A 24,996-nucleotide genomic window follows, 5' to 3' on the forward strand; every position below is an offset into this window, starting at 1 on the left:
GTATATTTCCTTCATTTTGATCTCTTGGAATTTACATCTATCCTCTCTCAGTAAGACCTTATAATGGTGTTTTCACTATTTCAAATCTATTAACTGTCAGGTAGATTTTTCCTTTCCTTCTCTCCGGAGAGTCTTTATCACCTTCCACGCTTGCCTGACTCTTGTTCCACCCATATACCTATTCACCTCTGCAGATCTTCAATCCCACATCTCATTTTTATTTTTCACTACTTCTCTTTATCTCGATTTAATGTTTTATATATCTTGTAATCTTCTTCCTTTTTTGTTGACATCCATTTCTGATAATCAGTTTTCTTCTTGTTTGCTAACGTTTGCATATTCTCCGACCACCATTCGTGATTTTGTGTTTCATGTTTGTCTTTGTATTCCAAAGCTTCACTTGCTGCCTTATGAATGCATTTTTTTAAGTTGCTGGTATAATTCTTCCGCTGATATATTTTCTCGATCCATATTTTTTAATTTTGTGGCCAGTCGTAATTTGTTAAGAAATTTCGTTAAATCTTCTTTTAAGCTTTCTAGGTTATATTAAGGGGATGTTACTTCTTGTCCCTTTTATATTTTCTGTACCGGCGTGTTATTGTTATTACGATAGTTAACTATCACGTTGACCATAAGTAAACTATGGTCGGATCCACATTCTGATGCACGGTATACTCTTACGTTAGTTGTTTTCAGCTTGGAAATTTGACGTTGGATTACATAGTCGATTATCGATTATCGAGCGCAGATTTCTACTAGGTTGTATCCATGTAAATTTGTGTATGTCTCTATGTTGAAAAAATCCATTTATAATTTTGAGAGACATTCTTTCACAAAAATCTCTAAGATGCATTCCGATCTTGGTTATTTGTCCTCCATATCTTCCTACGACTCTGTTATTTTTTTTCTCTCTACTCTACCGTTTAAATCTCCTAGTATAAAGATTCTACAGCTTCCTTTAACTTCAGAGAGTCTTTTATTCATCTTGGTGTAGAAATCGTCTTTACGTTCTGGATCTGCATCTTCATTTGGGGCATACATACACTCCGAAAATTACGATGTTGTGCCCATTATTTTTCATTTCAAGTATTAGCAGTTGTTCATTTACTTTAGTCTACGATATAATATTGATATTTCATATCGAATAAGATTTTTTCGAACGACAATAGAGACTCCTCTCTTATCTCTGTTATCTTTACTCACTCCACTGTAGATGTGTATACATTCCCCTATTTCTTGATTTCCTTTTCCCTTTTTCTTGGTCTCGGTAAGAATACATATATCTATTATTCTTTCCGCTAATTCTATGAATACTTCTGCTAGTTTAATTTTAAGTCCTTGTACATTCATGTAGCCAATATAATTTTCATTTTCCATTGCTTTAGTCGTCTTTGCTTTGATACATCCTTTGTATTCCGAGGCTTTTAGTCGAAATTTTTAGCATTTATTTCTTTTGACAAGGGAAGAGTTCCTAGCCCATCGCCTCAACCCTCCTCCTTTATCCGGGCTTGGGACCGGCTTCGGCATTTACTGAGCTACCCAATCCACCCAGCACTTACCGGAGGCGGAGTTATTTTTTTTGCAGAGTAATTAGAAGATAAAACTTATTTTAATTTAAAAGTTGTTCAAAACGTTTCCCAATTACTTCTTGGTAGTAATGCAATATATTTTTCTCTAACATTTTGCAACCTGCTTTAATCAATAGTATGACAATCTGAGATAATTGTTTGGTGTAGTTGCTTAATTGCATCCGGTTGTGTCTTATACATTTTGGATTTTAAGTAACGACATGGAAAAAAATCTATTCGAGTTAAGTTTTGTAATTATATCATTGATTGCCAGCGTTACCGCGGTCTCCAAACATATTTAGGTAAGTTTCACCATTTAAATTACCGTCAATAAATATTGGGCCTACAATACAGTTACCTAATATACCTGCCTAAAAATTTAGTTTTTGTGGATATTGCGTGTGACTTTTTCGAAATAATCTGGGATTTTCATCAGACCAGTATCTAAAATTTTGACGATGAACGTGACCATTTAAAAAAATGTCGCTTCGTCACTAAAACAAAGTGTTGAAGATAATTAGGATTTTGTGTAATATTATTTGCCATGGTTTAGCCATATTCAATCCGTTTGTCTGGGTCATCATTAGTTAATTCTTGTACAATTTTTATTTTGTAGGGATGAAATTTATTTCTCTTCAGAATGTTTGGAATTGTTTTCTGATCCACTTCACAAATGTAAGCAACAATTTTAGTAGGAGTAGACGGATTAACGACAAACTTACTTAACACAGAAATCTGTTTCTTCGGATAGGCATTTTTTTCCTGTCCCTTTCTTATTTTAAACACTACCATTCTCAAAAAATTTGCTTACAACTGACTTAAAATAGTGCCTGTCTATTGGACGGTCAATATCGCATTCATTAAAAATTCTTACCGACGCACAGTAATTCAAGTGAGCTTCACTATAATTGTGGTCTTTTCGCATTTTTCTTGTAAATTAAAAGGTTGTACCTTTTTTAAAATTCACAATAAACAAATTTCTTGTGAAATAGCAACAAAACTAACTACTTTTGGGATGAACCTACTTGCTCAAATATGTGGTGATATATCTGTAGACATGTACTGTTGTTTTATTGTCTTCCAAAACGCATTTGATTGTATTAAGTACTCTATATTGATCGAAGTTCTAAAAGATATTGGCTTTGGTGGCCGAGATGTTGGCATAATTGCAAATATATTAGAATCATACATCATCAGTTTTAGTAGACCGTTTGGAATCATAGGCTCTTAATATTAAAAGAGGATTAAGGCAGGGATGCCTCTTGTCGCCCCTGCTTTTTAACATTTACTCCTAAATAATTTTTAGAAGGGCACTTTCTAAAAAACAGGAAGAAATAATTATGAACATTACAGTCATCAATAATTTGTGATATGAGGACGACACAGTACTCTTATCATCTACTCCGCAAACATGTCTTGACACTGTAGTTGAGAGCTGTAAGTACTATAATTTCTTAGTTCTTCGTTAAGAAACTCTTCCACTGAATAATATGGTCTTTCAGATAGATAGGCTTTTGTCAATTTACAAAACATAAGGAAAGCAGTTGTAAATTTAAGTTGTAAAGGGAGATGGTTGTATAATTTTTTTGCCGCATATAATATAAATTTCTTTACTAACTCAGTGGACGGGATCGGTAAATATACATAAAAGGTTGATATTCTGGTGGAGTAGTCTTGATTAGGTCTTGCTGTAAAAACATGTAGTTGTTTACGAATTAAGCAAACAGTTTGTAAAATATATAAAGAGGAAAGAGTTAAAATCCCGTGATTTTAAGTAGCTTATGCAATGAGTTATTTTACTGAGGCCAAAAAGATACCGTAAGTTTTGAAGATGCTAAATTGATTTCCTTCGATACAGATCGTATTACATAGCAGGCTGAGGCTAGTTTCTTACTTAACAAATCTAACATTTTCATCGATTTTTAAGTTAGTTATGTCATTTATAAAGATAAGGAAAAGTAGGGGACCCAATACAGAACCTTGTGGTACTCCACATATAATGCTTTTGTGACTAGAGTCAGTATAATTGGCTCTAAGTAGTTTTTTTCCTATTCCTCAAGTAGGATTGAAACCAGTTCAAATAAATACCTCGAATTCTGTAAAAATTTAGTTTTTTTATCAAATTGTCGTGATTTACACAATCAAAAGCTTTGGTATAGTCACAAATAATGGAATAGAAATGAAGTAATGTAATGGAATATGGAAATATTTGTTTAAGTTGGAAGGAAAGAAATAATGAAAAGGATATATTCGGACACACACAGAATATGCAGACAAGATAAAATGCCAAAAGGGTATCATCTGCCCAATCCATAAAAAGGGACGGTAAGCTCCTCTGTCAAAACTATAGAGGAATCTCCTTGCTGTGTTGTAGGTATAAAATATTGACCAGTATACTTAACCACTAACTACAACCCCTCGCAAATAAGATCGTCGGAGAATATCAGACAGAATTTATATTTACAGTTAAGCAGGTCTTAAGCAAAGCCGGAGAACATGACATAGATGTCTATAATATTTCAGTCGACTCTAAACGGGCATATGACTCAATCATACGACAGGCATATAACCATCTAAAATACTTATGCTCATCCGAATATCGATGAAGGACGCAGTGTCTTACAGAAAAAAATCTAATTTTGTGAGGTCAGGTGACCGAGCTGGCCATTCTATCGTACCTTGTCGTCCATTCATCTACCACGATATTCCTCATCTAGATAACGTCTTACTGCACAATAATGTGTAAGAGCACCATCTTGTTGAAATGTTATTTCCAAGTTGCCAAATTCGTCTGGTTATACTTCAGAATTTCAAGTATTAACAATTTAATTGCATTTTCAATATCTGCAGATATACTACAGCGGTTAAGTTAGTATTGAGAAAAACAGGCCCAACTATGTGGTTTCCCAAAACACCTGCCCAAACATTTATTTTTTTTTTGGAAATTGAGTATGTGTTTCACGAAAGACGTGAGGATTTGTGTTACTCCAATACCTCCCATTGTCTGTGTTAACATTTCCATTGAGAGAAAAACTAGTTACGTCACTATAACAAATCGTTTTTATGTAATCGGGCTGTTGGTTAATTTTATTGGGCATATTTTCACAGAATTCTAGTTTTCGGTCGGGGTCATCATCTGAAAGTTGGTGCACAATTTTTAATTTGTATGGATGAAATTTATTTTCAGCCAACACTCGGTGTACTGTCTTTTGACTGATTCCATAAATAGATGCAACTTGGGCTGTAGAAGAAGTAGGGTTCACTACGATTTTTGAAATTAGGTCAATTTTTTTGTCATCACTAATTGTTGGTCGACGAGATCGTTTGAAATCTTGAACACTACCTGTTTGTTTAAACTTCCTCAAATAAGATCTCGATGTAGAGCGATCCGGGTTCATCTCATTAAAAAGACGTGCCGCTGCATGGAAATTATTTCCACATTCACTAATTGTTAACATAACTGCTACTTTGTCGGCTACAGTACATACCATTCTGCCTTTGTAAAAATTTAACCGTCTCGTTAAACAATAATTAAACTGAATACTAACTAAGAACAACTAAATAAAAACAACTTGACTAAACTTGAATTGACTAAACTAAGCAGAAACAGAAACTAAATATTCAGGTATAAGCACGTTTGCAAACTAAAAATAACTAGATAATTGACTAAACTATAGAAACACAAACTAAATAACTAAAAACAACTAGAGAATTAACAAACGTTAACATTTTTGACAAATAACCAAAGGGGGACGTTCAATTTTTTATTAATTAAATACCAAACTAGAATTTTAGTATTTATTTAACTTATTCGTCAAAACCATCTTAAATCCAAACATAATAGTATGATTAAATAGCCGCATTAAAATAATTGTAGTTTTGCATTTAATTATTAAATATTCTATCGTTCGCCTCTGGCTAATTGTCAAAAATTTGACGTTGACGTAAAAACAATTAGAGAATTGAAAAAAGTCAACTTTTTGACAAGTAACCAGAGGCGGAGATTTTAGTATTTATTAATTAAATTAGAAACTACAATTTTAGTATTTATTAAATTTGTTCATCAAAATAAGCTTAAACTCAAACAAAAATTAGTATGGTTTAATAGGTATTTTCAATACCTTTCAAACTATGTATCACTTGCCTTAAGGTCCTATTTAAAATTATCTGTCACAGTGGCGCGGTAACGTCATCTGACAATATATATATATATATATATATATATATATATATATATATATATATATATATATACATCGGTTTAGAACGTCTTTCGACGTTGTCCGATACCTAAACACCATCTCTTCCTATCTTCGCAGTCTTTTGTTGTTAAATTTATTTCGCTCATGGACTTGTTTACGCCGTGTTGCCATTCTAATCTGGGTCTTCCTCTTTTCCGTCGACCTATCGGTTGCCATTCTATTACTTTTTTGGGGAGTCTTGATGCTGGCATCCGTTGAACATGCCCATACCACCTTAATTGTTTCTTCTCTATATCTTGAGTTATATTTCCTTCTATTCCCATACGTTGTTTTATTACATCATTTCTGATTCGGTCTCGTCTGGAAATACCTAAAGATCTTCTCATTGCATCCATCTCTACTGCTTCTATTCGCTTTTTGTTCTTTTCACTAATTCTCCATGTTTCAGCGCCATAAAGAAGAGTAGTTTTAATCAATGTCTCATATATATTAAATTTCCTTCCTTTCGTTATCTCTTTACTCCACAGTATACTATTGAGACATCCTAAGACTTTCTTTGCTTGAGTGATTCGTTTTTCTATTTCCCGTGTATCAGTTCCTGTATTGTCAAAGGCAACACCCAAGTAGTCATAGCTCTGACAGCAGGAAATATGTTGTCCGTTTTCGAGGTCTATGTTATCTGACTCGTTTCCAATACAAAGATATTTGGTTTTTGTTGTATTGACATTCATTCCCCAGTCGTTATATTCTTCTATCAGTTTTCTTAGCATGTACTGCATGTCTTCCCTGTCGGTCGCTAGCACTACCTGGTCATCAGCAAACTGGAGTGTATATATACATTCATTGCTAAGCTCTATACCCATCCTATGTACCTTTCTTTTCCATCTTTCCAATGCCGCTGCAACATATATCTTGAATAAGGTTGGTGAGATACAGCATCCCTGTCGCAAGCCTTTTGTAACCAGGAATTCTTCCGTTAGATATTTTCCTGTTTTTATCTGTGCCTTAGAATCTCTATATAGTTCTTGTACAGCATTTATCAATGTGTGGTTGATGTTAGATCTTTTCAACGTTGTCCACAGTTTTGTTAAGGGGATGTTGTCATATGCTTTTTGCAGGTTTACAAAAGTAATATGAGTTTCTAGATTCTTAGCCGATCTTTTTTCTATTATTTGTTTAAGACAAAATACGTTATCGGTGCACGATCTTCCTGCACGGAACCCGCTTTGTTCTTCCTCTTCATTGTGCTTATATTCTTCCTCGATCATATTTCTCAAAATTCGTCCATACAGTCTGCTCAGGGTGCTGGTTACAGATATGCCTCTATAATTATTACAATTCCTTTTGTCCCCCTTTTTGTGTATTGAGGACATGTATGCCGTTCTCCATTGTTCTGGTACTGGGTGTCCATTTAGACACTGATTGATCACATAAGTTAATATTTCAAATAGTTTATGAGTTCCATTCTTAAGCATTTCAGCATAGATTCCCTCAGGTCCAGCGGATTTACCATTCTTTAGGGTCATTACAGCCTTCCTTACTGTTTCGATGTCTACCCTCGCTTCCTCTCCTTGTATATGTACTGACTGTGTTGGGGAGTTCGCTAGGTATTCTTGTCTTGTCTCTGTCAGCAAGCTTTCATAGTGATCTTTCCATTGTCTTGGTTTTATGGTGTGTATGTGTGCTTTGTCTTTTCCTGTATTTTTTACTGATTGTATAAAATTCCATACCTCTGTACATTGCTTCCCTCCGATGTATGTATTGATTTCTTGACATTTCTGATCCCATGTTTTATTCTTTTCTTGTTTTATCATTTTTCGTAGTTGTCTATCGGCTTCTTTGTAAGCTTGATGGTCTTCAGTATTTTTTGTATTTAGCCATTTTAGATGCTGTTCTTTTTTCTGTTTTACCATATATTCGATTTCTTCGTTCCACCATATTTTGTTACTAATTTTGTTTTGCTGTGTCCCGAGTGTCTCCTTAGAGGCCTGGTGTAAACTAGCAATAATATTCTCGTAAATATCTGAAAATGTTTGTCTCTCTATTTCTCGTAGTTTTTCATCCAGTCGTCGTTGGTATAGCTGTTTAGTACTATCATTTATAAAACTATTGAAGTTGTACTTCGGAGTATCTACTGTCTGCAAGTCTTGCTTGTCTTCTAGGTTTTGGTCTCCGTGTATTATCTTAAGTGGGAACAAAATTTTTGCTCTTACTAAGTAGTGATCGGATCCACATGTTATTCCTCGGAGAACTCTTACATCATTCCACTGCAATACAGATTTTTGTTTACTAATACTGATTACTGAATTACTGACAATATTACGTCACTTAATATGACTGGTTAAGAAGCCTACGTCTGTTTATTATATACATACAATAGCACTAAAGGCCTTAGAGGCCCATGGCTTAAAAAGTTTGTTCTTTCTTTATTTTCGCTTTCCTTTATGTACTGAGATCTTCTCTGGCTCGGTATGTGATTTTTCTCCATTCCTTCTTGTTATTCATTTTTCTTTTCTGGCCTTCTAGTCCAATTTCTTCCATATCTTTTTCTACCTCCTGAATCCATCTATTTTTTGGCCTTCCTTTTCTCTTTTTTAAAGTTATAGTGTAGTTCAGTACCCTTTTTCGAGTCCTCGTGTTCGGCATTATTTCTAGGTGACCTCGCCATCTTAGTCTCCGTGCCTTTATGACTCCTATTATGTTAGGTTGATTATATAATTTCTTTAACCCATCATTTGATCTTCTTATCCATAAACCGTCCCTTATTATTCCTCCATATATCTTCCTCAGGATTTTCCTTTCCCATATCTCCAGTAAATTTTGTTCATTTTTTGTCATTGTCCATGTCTCACTGCAGTACGTTACTATTGGTTGTATAGTTATTTTGTATAACTGTATTTTTGCCTTTCTTGATAAAAACTTGCTTTTCAGCATTCCGCTAAGAGCTTGTGCACTTCTATTGCCTGCCATTATTCTAGTTGTATTTATTCTTTAATATTAGGTTTGCGTGATATTATTGTACCTAGGTATGTAAATCTTTCTACCATTTCGAATTCGTATGATAATCTTTCTTCTACTTCTACTTTAAACTTTTGTCCATCCCTGAACTGATCATCTGTCCACTGCATACATTTTGTTTTAGTTTCATTTAAGTCCCATTTTCTTTGCTGATTTTACTATTCTCTGTACTATCTCCTGTAGCTCTTTTTTTCCTCTTCCAGCAACACTATATCATCCGCAAATGCCAAAACTTGGTGTCTTTTATGATATAGGAGTCCTTCTCTATTGATTTTCGCTTCTCGCATTATTTTTTCTGGGCATAAATTGAAGAGTCATGATGACAAAGGATCGCCCTGCCTTAATCCTTCGTTTACTATAAATTTGTCCGATACATAATTGTTTACTTTGACTCTGTTTTCTGTATTCTCTAAAGTAAGATGTATCATCTTACGCAACTTTCTACTAACTCTCAGTTCCTCAAGGGTCTCTTTTAATTCCTTCCTTTTTATTCTATCGTAGGCTTGCTGGAAGTCGATGAATAGCGCTATCGTTGGTAAGTTGTGTTCATAGCTTTCTGCTTGTAATTCTCTGATTATGAATACTTGGTCCGTTGTGCTTCTCCCTCGTCTAAATCCGCACTGATATTCGCCTATTATATTTTCAACTTCTTTTTCTAGCTTATTTTTATAGATTTTGATAGGATTTTATATACGGTATTTAGTAACGCTACTCCTCTGTAATTACTGCATTCTGTTTTGTCTCCTTTTTTGTGTAATGGGCAAATAATGGCTTCCTTTCAATCTTCTGGTATTGGTTCTTTTATCCATATCTCCTTTATTATCTTGTATATCCAATTATTTAGCAGTTTTCCACCATATTTTATCATCTCTGCTGTTATGTTATCGCTTCCAGGGGATTTGTTGTTTTTCAGATTTTTTATGATTTTCTCGATTTGTTCTTTGCTGGGTGAATTATCTTCTATGTCTTATAAGTGTTCGATTCTTGCTTCTGCTTCCATACATTCGCTTTGGTTTGACTTATTATTGCAATTTAGTAATTCATCAAAATACTCTTTCCATCTTTCGGCTATTTCTGCTTCCCCGCTTATATTATTTCCTGCTTTGTTTTTAACGAATATGGGTTTTTGTTGGAAACCTTTTTTTTCATTTCTAGCACCTTGATATAGGTTTTTTATTTTTTTATTTCTGTATTTCTCTTCTATTTCTTTTAGCTTATTTTCTATGTGTTTTCTTTTCTTTTCTCTCAGCACCCTCTTTACTTTTTGTCTTTGCTTCCCATATCTATTTTTTGTCTCTCTTGTTTCTTTCGTGATCATTTCCATCCTTAATGATTTTTTTAGTTCTATTTCTTTTTGGCACTCTATGTCGAACCAGTCTTTCCTCTTTTTATTCTCTTATTTATTACATTCTTTTGCTGCTTTGTTCATTATTTGCTTTATGTTTTCCCATTTGTTCTTAGTTTGCTCTTCTATTTGTATCTTTTTTTAGTTCTCTTTCCATTGTTTCCTCGTATATATCTTGCTCTTTCTTTGTTGCTAATCGAATTGGGTTATGTATATATTTCTTTTTTTTTATTTTGTTTTTGTTTTATTACGTCTGTTTATTACCTCCCTTAAAATTTCACTATTATAAGTATAACCGTATTACAAAAGATACAAGGCGGGAAACGGACTTTTGACTAAAAACTGTGACGCCGTACGAAATGCAGGTGAAACTTTTCTTTAAACACTTTAATGTAAAATATAGTAACTATTTTCAACTTAAGCTACCACTTGCTGTTCATACTTTTTGTATAAGTTATGAGATATGTTCACTTAAAAAATATCTTCTGTATTTCATACCTTTCACGACCTTAGATTTCGCTTTTTCTTTTTTGCCCTGGTGTTTGGTGACTATACAACTGTAGTTTTGAGCTTTCCATGCTTTGTTCTGAGAAAATAGTAACAAAAACGATATTTGTTTTTAATGGCGCTCTTTAATATTTGGCTGCCTTTTTTCAACAGTAAAATTTATTTTTGACGTGACAACGTCTTAAATTAGGTTGTGGCTCGGAGTCACTCATGAAAAAGTGTAACGCCCGCTCACGTCTGTTACGATGAGTCACCGAACGAGAGAGAGGCCCGCCGGACCGGCGAATGCCTTGCGTCTCTCTCCCACTCAAACATGATCGGTCCGCTGGTGCGATGCTATTTCTCCTATCATCGTCCTATCCTCAACAAAATCACTCAAATAGAAATTAGTTAAGTTTAAGTTTACATGTACAATGTTTTAGTAAACAAAATATATTTCTATAGTTAAAATTTGTGCAATTCTTATTTTCATTCAATTCCTTGTTCCTATTGTGCAATTTAATAATATTCATATCAATAAATATTCTACCGAGAAAAAGACGTTGTCACGTAAAATCTTCGCCCGTAAAACCGACTTTACAGGCAACCGATTTTTTTACGTAAATAGCTTCTTAGTTTTCACTTGATATTTTATAAAATAGTAAAAACAAAGTTTTTATCAAAATCTCACCCTCTTTACCATGTTACCCAAATGGCCTATAGTAAAACTCGTATTGAAAAGAAAAATTTAATAAATTAACTTATTTATATAACATGACACAATTTGTAGTATAAGTATATAATAAAAAGCACTAAAGTTTAATATGTATGTTTCATGAATAACATCATTTTTAGAGCCAGTGACAGTCGCTTACGTGCTAATTTCATTGATCTGCAAAAAACGCCGTAAAACAGTTGGTTTATTTTTACTTCTGCATGTTTATATTTTTATTTCACATACAGCACGCAATGGTTTCTAAGACTAAGATGTTAAAAAGTACACATCGAAGACCAAATTTTACAGTCAAGATCATGTCCTCTTTTTGAAAGTAGGAATATGTTTTATTTAATATTCATTTTTAGTATGAATGATGTACAATGCCGTAAAGTTGCGATTATGAGCAACAGTAATAACAACAATAAGCCTTAAACAGTCGATAGTAGATAATTATACAATGGTAAAATAAATGTAAAGTATACATAAAAAAAGAAACAAGTTAAATTTTGATAACCTACAAATTTGGTTCACCTAATTCATACATATTCACATAGTGGTGATTTAGTAAAGTACTCAGTAAAAGATTTCAATAGAAAGAAGCTTATACTGGATCAAAGCTCCAAACACCGAACTTAATATACAGTTTTTAAGCTAAGACCCGTTAACTTTTATGTTTAAACATACATTTAAATGTACAGGGTGATTAAGGCAAACCTAACCTAGTCCATCATTTTTATTTTGAACGAAACACCCTGTATATCTTTAAAAGCTTCTTAACAACCCGATACGACCGAACTATATTGTGTAGAGTCTATTATGTATAGTACATGGTGATATTTTGAGATGTTACAGTGTAGAAACCACGTATGGAGTAAAATAGTTTGTGTCTTTAATTTAATTTTAAAAAATAAATAACGCTGGGACATGTCAACTAATAAATTCAAATGAGCGCTTTATAAACATAAATCCAATTGTACACGGTGATTCACGCAAGTCTAACCTAGTCCGTCATTTTTATTTTGAATAAAACACCCAGTATGTTTTTATAAAACTACTTAACAACCCATCTCAATGAACTATATCGTGTAGCTTCTATTATGAATAATACCTACATGGTGAAATTTTGAAATTATACACCAGAAAGTTTATTTATTTCGAAGTGTAGAAACTATTTATGGAATAAAATTGATTGTGCTCTTAATTTAAAAAAATTCTCAAATTTTCCAACTTTGAAATTTAAATGTGTGCTTTTTAAACATAAATCTGATTGTATAGGATGGTTCATGCAAGTCTAGCATAGTAAAAGAAGTAATCACCATTAAAAATATATTAATAATACTGGAATAAGAAACCTTGTATACACATCATTCTCTATTGTATATACATATACATATGCAACACACAATACGTGTTTACCAAACAGGAACACTCTACACATATACAAACGTTTTCAGCACATATTAACAATACCACAGATAATCAAAAGGTTATGATCATCTGTGACAATACCAAACACCAAAGAATAATCAAAGTTTGAAATTGGCAAACCATCCACCCTCAACAAAATTATTTAATATTCTTTTTAAGAACGATTTTCGTAGTGGAAATCGAAACGTAAAACTTTTAGGTAAAACGTAATTTTCATTACAGTTGTGGCTTATTCCATATAAATATAGTATTTAACTGCATGAAAGTTCATATACTGTCCACAATAAGCAAACTCTTAGTTAACTCTAGAAAGTACCTCTTTACCAACAATTATTTGAATAACTAAGATACTAGGTGATATCATCTTAAAGTATTTTATCGGTACATACTATCTATATTTATAAAAATCAGTACAGAATTTGTCTCTTTACATGCATCTCTAACACAGAGACAAACTCTGAAAAATTATGTAAAAAATATGGAAAACTTCCTTTCTGAAAATTTATGATATTATCCCGTGCCATTTACTTTTAGATATGTCATTTAATATATCTTTTTAAACTGCTAAATAGATCTATTTCATAATTTTCCATCTGTTTCAATTTTGTGTCTCGTGCATTCAGTTCTTCTGGCAAATTTTAGACCGTCAGTCCATGTTTTTGGACGACCTCTACTTCGGAAAGTATTATCTCTCGCTCTTCATTCCAGTTTCCGCTTTGTCCATATATTAACTGTTATTCGAGCCACGTGACTTACACAGTTTTACTTCAGTATTCTCTCTATACCGTCAACCACTCCCAATCTTCTTCGTAACTGACGGTTTGGGATCTTGTATCGAAGAGAAATGTTCAACGTCGTATGATGCTCCATCAGTATTTAAGCAACAATTTTATCCATTTTACATCTGTGTAGAAGCAATATTCGATAAATTTTGCCTCTTGTTGTGTTAATAACCATTTACTCTATTGGTACAAATAAATTATTTCGTTACACTTTTTATTTATTATCTTCAAATAATTATTTGATTCCCAATTTCTTTAGATTTCGCAAAATTTGTTAAATTTCTATTTTTTTTTTCTATTTAAATTGTGTTTGTAGAAATACTTGGCGCCCAAATTTTCTTAGAAATAAAAATCGTATTGAACTGTTATTTTTCTATTTAAATTTTCTACAAATGCATTTAAATCCTCAATTTACTTTTCATATAACTCTTATATAACTCGTTTCATATTCAATTATAAGCCATCGAAGTAATAAACTTTCAGACTGGTGTAAATCTTCAATATGATCCTATAAAAATCTACTTGTTCTTTTTTTGGTAAATACTTACACGTTCCTTTTTAAATGCTGCAAAAATTTGTAATGTAAAAAAGCTCAATTAATAGTAAGATTCGACAAGACAAAAAAAAACTTTCAATCATGACGAAATATTATATTTTATTCTAACATGGACTTTTTTTATGGAAGTTTTTTAGAATTTAGGAATGAAATGTATTACATCAATAACTTTATTTTCTCTTTACATTAGCAAAGAACCAGAGAAGCAGTGAACTGGATAATATGCATCTTTGGAAAACACTCAGTTAGATTTGCTTAACAGCAACGTTATCTGGTTAACATTGGGGCTTTAAAATAATTACATTTAGGCAAGAATTTTGCTAAATTATTTTGGCACTAGTCATCACTTCACATAATTTTTATTACTAAAATATTTATGTAAGCTTCTAACTACTCACAAATTCCTTAATTTGCACACATACTTTCATTATGTTTGCAGTTGTTTAATAAACAGCCCTGAGACGGAAAAAACTTGAAATGAACAAGAAATTTAAATAAATCGACCACTTCCTGTTTAATCGGTGAGACACCAGTGACTAAAAAGGGACTTCTAATTGAAAAATTGTCCTGTTAATTAAAAACAATACACTCGACCTTCTTTCACGCTAGAGATCTCCTAGGAATCCTTCGTGACTAGTAACCAGGTTCAATTACATCTAGTTAGATGAGTTGCGTATAATTATTTTGTATTTTCGAAAATTATTACTTTATGAATCCTCTTTAAATATAATAATGGCCAAAAAAAAAATAACACCTAGAGGAAAAAATATTTGTTTAAATATTTATTTATGAAAGTATACATTATAATAATCTTATTATTTAATAATATTATTAACAAATTTGAAACGTTATTTTTATCAAAAAATAATGAGTGACTCGTCTTTAATTTTACATACACTCAGTTATTCTATGGGACATTGATCGAATTAATCTATATCATATTGCGGAATACTCATTCAGATTCTTATTATGGCATACCAGAAGTTTGCTGGAGGGTGTCTCTATCAATTTAGGTTTCGACCTACCATATTCTATACATGTACGATGGGTGACAAATCAGCTGGTCTTGATGGCCTGTCCAAATTCTCTATACCAGATTCTTGTATGAACTCCATGGTTTTACGGGCAATATAAGATCTTGCGTTATCCTGTTAAAAAACCGGTTGCAGAACTTCACCAATATATCATCGAGCTGTTATAGATCCGTTAATAAAACTAGAGGTGATCTGCTTAATAAACATATAGCACCTCATACCATATTGCTTGGTTGTCTTACTGTATGACGTTTAAAAGAAAAGTCTATATTTCATCTCTCACCTCAAAAACGTCTTACCGCCCATGCGACTTTATGCGCCCATCATAGCTGTGGTGTTAAAAGTAACAACAAAGGCAGACGGTATGCTCTCAATTTTATTCCAAGTAATCTTTAATTAACTGTTCTTTTAAGACTATCCTTCCTGTAGCTGCAACTAAATCATCTCTTACTTGATGTAAACTCTCCCATCTATTTCTGAGAGCAAGAAGTATAGGATGGCCAACGGCCTTGCAATATTCTAGGACATCTATACCCTCCACGACGCCGATAAGTCACGTCGTTGGACCACCTCCTCCAAACTCTTAACACCGTTGATGAATTAGCTTCAACTCTTCGTGAAATTTCCCGTAAACCAAAACCTGCGTCTTTAATGCGTATAATGAGTCATTTTTGAAGTCGTTTAAACGACAAAATTTCCGATGACCGCAAACTCTTGGTATTTTAAATTTTTTGGATCAATCAAAAACAATCCAAAATGACTAGAAATTAAAAATAAACTTAAAATTAAATAGATAGATATAAACTTTCTCATCTTTTTTGTTTTTGCGAAAAAGAAGAAAAAGCTTTAGAGAAAAGAAAAAATAACAAGCTAAAAACTTTAATGAAAAAAGAGTATTGTTCAAGGGTGAACCGTAGATGCATGTCGGAGTAAAAGGTAATTCTTAGCGTCGTGCTTCCACAAGTGTTCCTGATGAGGAGTGGATTACTTCCAAAACACGTGTAAAACAATGGTTTATTATAAAATTGGTATCCATTCTCTCCAACTTTTTGCCATTTTAGTATGTCTTTTGATATTTGATGTTTATCCATTCTTTGTATATGTCAGACATAGATAAATTGTTGTATGATAAGTTATCTGTGATCTGTGATCGTTCGTTTGATTCCCATTATTTCTCTAATATATTCGTTGTTAATCCTTTCTCTACTAGTTCTTTCTGCTGCCCTTTTGCAAAAATCCATTTTAGACGCTGTTAGTAATGCCATTTTTTTTTCTTTTAGTGGCCATATATCACGTCTAATAAATGTTCAACATGATCTCCTACTACTTATATGCTATTCTTCTCTACTATTAATTTTTTTGATAAATAATTTTTAGACGTTAAAAAAATATTCCACTACCTTAAAAAAGGTCTCTATTTTTGATATATGATATACTTCTAACAGCAAAAATCAAGCAGATTATACTGTATATAGGACTTATTGGTAGTCAAAAAAAAAATACTTTCTCTGCCATTGATCGGTTAGGAAAATCTGCCAGTACTATCATTTCTAACTCATCATCATTCGCTCTAAAAGACAAAGTGGATCTTGACCTGCTGTAGCCTCAGCTTGCATTCTTTCCTCTTGGTTTAACAATTTCGCACTCTTAACACTCTCAAGTCTTCTCCCACTTGATCCTTAGATCATGCTCCGAGCCTGTCTCTCCTTCTCACTGAATCTGTTTTTGATTATAAATTTGTTTTATTAGCGGTTTTATCTCACTCAATCTTTTTATATGTCCCAACCACCGCAGCCTATTTATTTTGATGAACATAGTAATACCAGGTTCACTGGTAACGCTCAAAATTATATCGCCTGCACCATAATCCCTTTTCTTGCACGTCTTTATAAAATCGTCTGAGGATTTTACGGTTAAAACAGACTAAATGTTCTTCATCGTTTTTTGTCGCTCTCCATGTTTCTGACGTGTACGTGAAGACGGGCCTGATAACAGGCCCTGATAACAGGCCCGTCATATTCTGCATATCAATATTTTTGTTCTTTTTGTGACTAGGCTTTAATCCAAAGTTTCTTTAATCCAAAATGTACTATATTTGTCAGGTATATTTTTCTGTTAATTTCAGAACTTACTGGATTATTCTGGTTGATTTGTGAGCCTAGATATATGAACTCTCTTACTCCTTCGAAAGTATACGTTCCAATCGTTAGATATTTGGCTTGTTTAACTGCATATCATTTGTCATTTTCATATAGATAGTTCTACTTCTATTAACCACTAGTATTTGTATATTAGTATTAATAATGGTTCCTGTTTTTGTTATTCCAGAATATTTTATAACTGTTTCTAGGGCAATGTTATATATATATATATAAGGCATAATAGGCTATACCCTTGTCGAAGTCCTATATGTGTCTAAAATATTCTTGATTCTCCGTTTTGCACTTCAATCGTGCACTCGACGGATGAGAGGCTTGCTTTCACAAATTTTAGTAGCTGTACTATCTACTACTATTTACTAAGTACAGGTACTTTCTGTGTGAAACCCACACTGCAATGGTATTTGCATATTAATATTTTTTCACAATATTCTTATAGCCGGTCGTAAAGAATGTGGGCCTATATTTTTTAGGTCCCGCTTTGAAGGGTAATTCCTCTGAAGTTGTTCTTCTTCTTTAGATGCAAATCCACTAATGGATGTTAGCGATCACATTTTCCATTAATTCTCTATTTCTTGCAATATGTATCAGATATTGTATGTCGTTAATCCCTGTCCATTGCCTTATGTTTCGGAGCCAGGACATTTTCTTGCGTCCCATTCCTCTCTTGCCTTCAATTTTACCCTCGATTATAAGTTGGAGGAACTGGTATTTTTCATTTCGCATGATGTGACCTAGATACGCCGTTTTCCTTTTCTTGATGGTTTCGAAAAGTTGGCGTTCTTGGTTTATTGTTTTAAGGACATCTATATTTGTGATTTTCGCTGTCCATGGTATTTTTAGGATACGGCGATAGAGCCACATTTCGAAAGCTTCTAATCTGTTTATATCCCTCGTTTTGAGTGTCCAGCCCTCTACGCCATATAGCAGCACTGACCACACGTAGCACTTAGTAAACCTTAGTCTCAGTTGAAGATCGAACTCTGAACAAGTCAGTACCTTCTTGAATTTTACGAAAGCTTGTCGAGCTTGCTCAATGCGACATTTTACTTCCCTGTCCGATGCCCAGTCTTCAAAAAGCCACGATCCCAGGTATTTAAATTTACTCACTCTTTTAATGGACTTAGTATTCAGTGTTATGGTGGAGTTTTCAAGTGCATCCAAGTTTCTGGAGATGATCATAAATTTGGTTTTTTTGGTATTAATCTCTAATCCCATTCGCTTACTGTATTCTCCGATTATAGTGACAAGTTGTTGAAGATCGACTATGTTGTCACAAATTAAGACACCATCATCAGCATATCGTATGTTGTTGATCAGTACTCCATTCACTTTGATTCCCATCTTTGCATCCTCCAGAGACTCTTGAAATATGGCTTCCGAATAAATGTTAAATAAAAGAGGGGAAAGCACACATCCCTGTCGAACGCCCCTTCTTATATGTATGGGTTTGGATATAGAATTGTCTATTTTTAACTGTGCCGTTTGATGCCAGTACAAGTTTTCAATGCATCTTATGTCTTTTTGGTCTATATCAACTTTCTTGAGGATCTGCATTAACTTGTGGTGTTGGACACGATCAAACGCTTTTTGGTAATTTAAAAAGCATAGGAACACATCCTTCTTCTGATCGTAACAATTTTGGACCAGCACCTGTGTTGCTACTATTGCTTCTCGTGTTCCTAAACCTTGCCTAAACCCGAACTGGGAGTCACTGATGTCCCATTCACATTTTTTGTATACTCTTTGATGTAGTATTTTTAAGAATATCTTTAAAGTGTGACTCATCAGGCTAATGAGTCTGTGATCCTCACATCTTTTTGCATTGACTTTCTTGGGCAGGGGAATAAAGGTAGAGCGTAACCACTGTTGAGGATAGCAGCCAGTTTCATAAATTAAGTTAAATCTGAAGTTGTTACAGATTCTTTTATCTCCGTTCTTGTGAATAGCTACAATTATTTATACTTACGCTCCAGTCTTCTGGTAATTTTATCTGGTTCCAAATCAGTTCTACCAGTTTACATTTACAATACGCCAGATTTTTGACACCATGTGTGAAAAGCTCTGAAGGAATGCCATCTGATCCAGTTACTTTGTTTTCTTTTAACGTTTTTATTAATTTGATGACTTCTTCCTCTGTTAAAATGTTATCTTTCTCTTTTTTCTTTATTGTTTTCGAGATCGATTTCTATGCGTATCTAATTGCCGCGTTTTCATGTTGTGTGTTATATTTTTATAATTTTTTTAGTTGATTTTCGATAAGCTCTTTGTTTTTTCCTTTCATTATTAATTTTCTATCTAATCAGCTACCTATACTCTTCTTCCGCTCATCATATTCTTCGTCCTTGGAGTCTTATACAGGGTCTCCAGAAACTCTCCTCACAAACGACAATCGGAGATTCCTCGGATAATTTTAAGACAATTTAACCCAATTCACCTAGTCCGAAAATGCTTCCTAAGGGAGCTAGAGCTCTTTGAAGATGGCTGCTTGAAATTAGTTTTTTTAAATACCTCCAGAACGCTTCTGTTTAGAAAAACTAAGACTGGTACGATTATTTATCCACTAGAGCTAAATCGATTCCGTTAATTGCTAATTTCTAGTACCGGCCCTATTCGTCCCTTTTGGGTTGGTCAATGGGTATTTTCACGCATAACTTTTTTGTTTTTAACTTTAAGTATTTTTGATACTAGATTATTAGATTTTCAGGTATTCTAGTACTAAAAGGTACTCTTATTTTAAGTCGGTAGGATACACCGTTTTCAAAAAAACTGATTTGAAAATTTTTCGTTTTTTCATCACGAAAGTTAAATTAATATTTTTGCATTAGTTGGCTTTGAAATGTCAACAGAAATATAACCTAGGTTTTTCATTGTCAAATTGTTGTCAGTTCGTGAAGTTTCTTTTTTAGTTTTTACTTTGTGGCATTCAAACACAACAATTTCAATTCAACAAAAATGGTTTTTACTAATGAGGAATACGCTGATACGCATTTAGTTTATTGCAAAATGAGATGTAACGTTCGAGCAGTAACGTAGATTCGCTGAAAAATTTCCCAATTTTTCAGTTAAGTTCAGTGTTCTCAAAAAATTATGAAACAGGAAGACATTATAATGTAACAGCAGCACATGAAGATGTAATTTTAATGAAAGTTGAAAAAAATTTAGAAATTAGCGTTTGAAGACTATCTGCCATGTATCCCACAATTTCAAAATCTTCGGCAGAATATATCTTACGCAACGAAAATTTATATCCTTGTCATTTAACAAAGAAACAAGCACTGCTACAAGGAGATTTTTCTGCTCGTGAAAAAGTCGCTATATGGTTACAAACTGAGAAAAATCAAAATGATTATTTTCTTAGATACAATTTGTTTTAAGACGAAGCTACGTTCACAAAATTGGAATTTTTAATGTACATAATGCACATTATTCTTCGTACGTTGGTGACAATCCCCACGTTGTTTAAAAATTTAAGCATCAGCATAGGTTTAGCATAAACGTGTGGATAAGAGTATTGGCGATTATCTACGTGGACCCGTGGAATTGCCTGCTTGTTTAAATGATGTTGATTTTTTACATTTCCTGCAAAATATTTTACTTTTTTGTTAAATGATGTGCCTTTAAATATTCGGCAAAACTTATGGTTTCTACAAGACGGCTGGATAGCCAACATTAGTACAAAAGCCACTGTCATAAATACACAATTGTTTTGTGTCTTTTTAAAGCTATATTTTTACTAAGAACATTTAACTTATCATTTAAGTTATTTAAAAAAAATTGTGTAAAGACGTGTTTTTTTTTTCGGCAAAATGAACATTTTCACACGCAAATTACTCAAAAAGTATTGACAAAATATCCATTTCCGGACTTACTTTGAACGGGTTTTTTTTGCCCTTGAGAAGGGGTAGCTTTCATTCCCAAGTAAAAGCAACCTTGGGCTCAAGTCCAAAAGAGAAGTAGAGTGTAAGATTAACATCCATAAGATTACATCCAAATTTTTAAGCAACTCCTGGTCTAATTGTTCCCAAAGTGAATGGTAGTTAGAGAATAGATCTCATATAAATATTCCGGTTCCTGTTTAAATGTTCAATTGGATAATAGTTAAGTAATTGAACTCTGAATTAAAGGGAAAGACATTTTAAAGAAAGCATTGATAAGGTGTTATATAATAATACATTATTTTTAGTGATTCTTAGTAAAATCGGCTTTTTTACAATTCTTAAAAACGCAGTAAATTTTTTATGTGTATCGATATAAACTCAAGCTTCTTCTTTATAATGTGCCATACCCAATTTTGAGCATAGGCAGCTCCTCTATGTTGTATATGATTAAATGTACATGTACATGACATACGGAACATACAGTTTCACGTCTACTTTGAACTACTTAATGTAAAGGAGCTTTACTTGACAGATTACAACTTTGTGATTTGTAAAAACTTTCGAAGCAACAACCTTGACGATACTTTTTGATTTTGTAACCACGAAAGTTATTTTGCGACCATTGTCAGATTTATATTTATTCTTTCTTGGTTGAGATTAATTTTAAAAGCCATAAACACTTAACGACATTTCTGTCAATGACATAACTGTTTTATTATCTCGCTTATAATTAGATATATATGTTACGATAGGAAAAGTATATAGGGTCTTAACGGTTGTATTGTTAATTTAGTAATTATAGAAAATAAACAATGTTATTTAACTTTATGTTTCTAAAAATTTATAGAAAGTCTTTCGTAAACATATCACATATGTATAAAGAAATTAATAAGTTATATTATTTATATTATGTATTCATTGCTCTTTATTATTGTCTAATCACGAAAGATCCCTACATAATAAAACGCCGAACTGCTCGCTAATTTTCTGTTACCACAAAGGGTTTAAACATAATTATACGAATATCGATCGGTCAAACAGGAATAGAGATATTATTATACCATAATTCATACAGAGAGAGCACAGTATTTTTCACTATCTCTATTCTCTTGACGTATACCGGCCGGTAGAAAGGAAGAGGATTCGGCGATTTTCCTATTTAAAAACAACGTGATCCTAAAACCTGCACTGCGATAGGTTAGACTCAAATAAATTAGATCCTCTGTTGCCGCTTTTAATAAAAATTCCGGTATTTGAAATATTGTTATTAGTTAAGCAATAATTTTGTCACTGTAATATATTAAATCATATTAATGAAATAAACGGATTATAATTTAATTATCTGATAAATTATTGTAAAACCATTATGATTACTCTACAAGCGCAAGGTGGAAAATTTTTGAAATGTACGCTTTGTACAATGATTTAAATAAAATTTCCCAGAAGGAAATTGGTAATAAAAATATTCATTTTACGATAATTTAAATCAGGATTTTTGCAACCGCATATTTCTCAAGATTTTTGAATAACTAAATGTTAGGAAGAACCCAATCTAGTAAATATGATATTCTAACAATCCATACTTACTTCTAATAATTTTAAATTTACATTGGAAATGTGACTTCGTATTCGGATGTATTGCCCTTGCGATATAAGTATTTTATCTTTCACAAACCAGGCATACCTTCTTAGTTGTTTTTTATAGCCAACTCAAATTTCTTCTTTGCCTATGACTAGTAATTAACAAAGTACCTATCTTGCAAACAAAATATTTATTTTTGTTCTTCGTTAAAATGTGTCACATTTCTGTTTTTGAAGTTTCTAAAATCTTTATTCAACAATAATTTAAAAGCGTATTACGTATTTATTTATTTTCTTTGGTAGTAAATATTCTTTAGCATCCTCAACAAGCTAACGTGATTGAACTCACATGTATAAATATACTAGGTGACAGAAATCCGAATACCTATTATAAAATATTGTCTTTTAATAAAAATTTGGTCTTCAGGCTTATATTGGAAATAATAATGACGTTTAGAATTTTAGCCATATCAGTTTAGCTTTTCGTTTTTATTCATTTTGTTTTTTTTTATTTAAAAACCACTAAAAACTTTAACTTTTAACTTTATGCAGCTTAAAAAATAAAAAAAACACGCTGTTCTTGTTTTTTTTTTTAATAGTTAACAATGCCTGGAGTACAAAGACGCGCAAATTTCCATTAACTGTCGCTTTTCTACAGAAGTTTAGATACTGCATTAAGATGTTATCGAGCATGGCGTCAAGAAGGCCGAACACAAAGATCGAGCGGTCAGAGCGGCGCTGAAGAACAGATCGTCAAGATAGTTGCCTAAGCTTGACTAATAATTGGGATGCGATGAACTTATCTTTGAATACGCAGTTTTCGTCCTTTTTCATTTCAGCCAGATTGGGTCGACTCCTACACCTGAAAGTCGACGTAATAATTTTGAATGGTGAAAAAAATTATTAGCTTCAGACCAGGATTGGAAGGGGTTTGTATCTAGTATTGAATCTCAATCTCGATTATCTTAAGGGATGCATGATGGCCGATCTAGAGTCAGAAGATGACGTCATGAGAGACGGAACCATCAGTTTTTTGTCGAACGGCAGATCCACCGCACTGTTGGGGTTATGGTGTGGGTGCCATACAGCTCAGCGATTATTAGAAGAAATTCTGAAACTTCATCTCATACCCTAGCTTCAGACGCTTTAACATCCAATTTTTTAGCAGAATAATGCAAAGCCACACATTGTGCAAGTTACCATGGATTTATTTTAATAGAGTCAATCTTTTGCACTGGCCTGCACGATCCGCAGATTTATCCGCATTACTTGTGCGACATGATGGATCGGACATTTTTTAATTTAGAGCATCTAAGGAAGGAGTTAATTGGTCCATGGAACGAGCTATCCCGAGAGGATCTTTATTGACCACCTAATCAGAAGAGAGTCCAGGTGCATCCAAGAATGTGTTGCCCACCGAGGTGTATCAACACCTCGGTGGACAACACATTGAAACAGCTTAGAGATAAATCATTAGTAAATTATTTATCTCTGTAAGCTGTTTCAATCATATTTAAATTTTGATCGTTTGTTTATTTTGCTACCCTGTATAATAATAATGTATAACGGTTGTTGAGATTTTTATAAGTTATGTATATTTGTGTCGCTTGCTGTATTTTTCGGTATTAAATTTTATTGTGTAGATCAAGGATTTTTATGCCGAAAGGACATTTAAATTAAAAACAAATACGCTACAAATAATGAGCTTTATTCATGTATACGTTTACTTAGTTTTGTAAGAAGTCTGGCAATATATGACATATAGCATAAATTTTTTAACTTTCTTATCTTCATCTTTCGGTGCATATAAATTCACCTAACATTGGCAATTTCATTGGCCAGTTGTTCACGGTCTTTAGCTAATCGAAATACTTTTTTGGCATTGCGTACTCCTGTCCAATCATGTTTTTGAGCCATGATATCTGCTTCCTTTCAATTTCTGTGTGAATCTCGGTTTTACATTTCATGAAAAGCTAAATGATACTGTACCGGCCTTCTCTAAAAACATGCACTATGTATGAAACTTTTTTAATTTTAATAGTTTTTAATAACTCACCAATGGCAGTTGTTCTATTTAACACAGCTTCGTTAATCTGCATCGATATCCAGGGTATTCGGGGCATTTTTCTATGCAAGCACAAATCAAACGTCTCTAGGCGATTTATTGTATCAGCCTTCACAGTTGAGATCTCGGTGCCATGTAGCAACACTGACCAAATATAGCAATTGATCATCATT

General features: G+C 33.0%; 1 protein-coding gene across 2 annotated transcripts in view; it reads left to right on the forward strand.

The window, feature by feature from the left end:
• Picot (putative inorganic phosphate cotransporter protein picot) overlaps positions 1 to 24,996 on the forward strand; it is a 218,289-nt gene that overhangs the window by 94,831 nt on the left and 98,462 nt on the right. The gene's annotated exons all lie outside the window — the stretch shown is intronic.

The sequence above is a fragment of the Diabrotica undecimpunctata genome, chromosome 9, assembly GCF_040954645.1.
Source record: "Diabrotica undecimpunctata isolate CICGRU chromosome 9, icDiaUnde3, whole genome shotgun sequence".
Classification (NCBI taxonomy): domain Eukaryota; kingdom Metazoa; phylum Arthropoda; class Insecta; order Coleoptera; family Chrysomelidae; genus Diabrotica; species Diabrotica undecimpunctata.